General features: G+C 38.2%; 1 pseudogene; it reads right to left on the bottom strand.

Moving 5' to 3' along the window:
• Positions 1–1,228: 1,228 nt before the first annotated feature.
• Positions 1,229–1,670, bottom strand: LOC114502117 (annotated as a pseudogene).
• Positions 1,671–2,595: the final 925 nt, after the last annotated feature.

The following is a 2,595-nucleotide window of genomic DNA, read 5'->3' as shown; positions in this document are numbered from 1 at the left end:
GTTACTTAATAATAGTGCAGTAGTGTGGGATTCAAACTTCAATTTTCCAACCCCAAGGCAAGTTTGTTTCTTTCTATGTTGTACAGGTACTGCTTTTTATTGGATAGCAAGTTATTGCTCTGTTTGTGTCTAGATTTAAAAGGCCTAGCACTCAAGTAACATCCAGAGCACTGGGGGATTGGGAGTGATAGTTGCTTGTTCTTAGTATTGAAGCTCTTATACATTTTTACATATACTTGTAAATTTATATGAGAAAACATTCATTCTAAAACCCTTATTAGCATATAAGTGTAACAACACTTAATTTTTTATATCTTTTTAAAAATTTTATTTATTTATTTTTAGATAGAGGGGAAGGGAGGGAGAAAAAGAGGGAGAGAAAGAGCATGTGGCTGCCTCTTGCACTCCTTGCACTGGAGAACCTGGCCTGCAACCCAGGCATGTGCCTTGACTGGGAATCAAACCAGTGACCCTCTTTTTCGTAGTCCAGTGCTCAATCCACTGAACCACACCAGCCAGGGCAACACTTAATTTTTTATTATAGCAATCATTCACACAGTCACAGTTATTCTTGGCAACTCACATTATTAATGCTGTTTAATGTATCTTATTATTGAATGTCCGATTAGTAGTTATGATATAATCAACCACTGAAATTAGTGACAAATGATGTACACCATGGAGAGAAGAGAACAGGGTGCTAAGTAGGCCAGGTGGAAGACACAAAGGGTTTGAAAACAGCAACAGAAGGGAAAGGATCGATATAAGCAAGGTTGGGGGGTCTAAGTGCAAATTTAAAATTGGGGCCACTTCTTCAAAAGAACATGGGGAAAATCCATTAAAAGTACTAAAATATAAAACTGGTTTTTTTCTCCCATGGTTTCTCTCTGGATTTATTTGCTGTGTGGCTCACTTGACATACATTTAATCCCCATGAGAACTGCACAAGTAAAGTAAAATATTATTTCAAGGTTATGAATGATGAAACAGAAGAATTTTTTTGCTGAATTTTGAGGGGTTTTTTTAATTTTTTTAAAGATTTTATTTATTTATTTTTAGAGAGGGAAGGGAGGGAGGTAGAGAGAGAGAGAGAGAGAAACATCAATGTGCAGTTGCTGGGCGTTCTGGCCTGCAACCCAGGAATGTACCCTGGCTGGGAATCGAACCTGGGACACTTTGGCTCCCAGCCCAAGCTCAATCCACTGAGCTATGCCAGCCAGGGATTTTGAGGTTTTAGTAACACAAATACAATGTGTACACAACCTGTCTATTCATTTTCCTCACTGCACAGCTGGTGACTCTGATGGTCAGCTTGGCTGCTCTTTCCACAGTGGCTTTACAGTTCTTTGGGGAGATGTTGTGAAGAATCTCAGCACAGTAAGATTTGTTGCACATCAGAAGCACTTCAAGCTCCTTGACACTGTGGACCAGGAACTTTCAAAAACCACTGAGCAGCATGTGCTTTGTTTTCTTGGTGCTCCCATAACCAATGTTGGGCATCAATATCTGTGCACCCTATTGTCAATACCTCTGGGTTTCTGCCAATTCTGCTCAATTTTAACATAATGGCCTGACTGGTGCTGAATTAACTTCTTGGTCCTCTTTTTGACAATCTTGGGTTTCACGAGGGGTTTAAGGGCAGCCATGGTGCTGAGTAAAAGATGGCTGCCACCTCCACAGGCAGCGTGGAGGAAGCTGAAACAAAATGTTTCCAGCATCCCTGGCTGGTGTAGCTCAGTGGATTGAGCATGGACTGCAAACCAAAGAGTCACTGGTCCAATTCCCAGTCGGGACACATGCCTGGGTTGCAGGTCAGGTCCCCAGGGGGGGCCATGTGAGAAGCAACCACACATTGGTGTTTCTCTCTCTCTTATAAAAAAGGTTTTGGCATTTGCAAAAGAAAACTGACTGAGGCTTTGATCCAATGCATAAGTCAATTCTATTTGCAATTACTGCTTCCAGTAGCCATTGGAAACTCTTGCCTACTTTAAGGAAAATTCTGTTTTGAAATATATTTCTTCCATATAATGCCACTTACTATTGTTATATTTTGGGTTGTTTTATGCAAAGTAAGGGATAGACAGATTTAAAGTAAGGATAGGTATGTTCAAAGAAGGGTAGATAGGTAAGGCAGGAGTTGCATATCTATGTATTTTAAATATAAACTTTGATTATTTTACTTCTCTCCTAAAGTACTTCTTAAATGTAAGTGAGAATTCCACAAGTGTGTTTCATGAGTGAAAATAAATTAGAATAAGTTATTTTATTCTTATAACTTATGAATAAAATAAGTTATATTTTATGTTTCACAGTTGAAAAACTCCAGCTTACCTAACTGTACACCCCAATGAAGCTGTTTTGAGTGAGAAGATGTTTTGAAGTTCATGGAAATTTTCAGAGCAGCATGCCATAAAGTATAAAATATGTCTTATGTTTAGTCATGGGAGTCTAGACAATCAGACTAAAAATATTGACAATTACTTATTTATAAGGTTTTATAACCTTATTTTATAAGGTTGGAAAACTTATTTAAGTTTTCTATGTGCATGGTTACAAATTTTTAATTCCATTTTCCAGTTGATTGGTAGAGAGCCA

The sequence above is a fragment of the Phyllostomus discolor genome, chromosome 7, assembly GCF_004126475.2.
Source record: "Phyllostomus discolor isolate MPI-MPIP mPhyDis1 chromosome 7, mPhyDis1.pri.v3, whole genome shotgun sequence".
NCBI classification, from domain to species: domain Eukaryota; kingdom Metazoa; phylum Chordata; class Mammalia; order Chiroptera; family Phyllostomidae; genus Phyllostomus; species Phyllostomus discolor.
The sequence above is the reverse complement of the archived record's forward strand: the minus strand, read 5'-3'. Positions and strand labels throughout refer to the sequence as shown.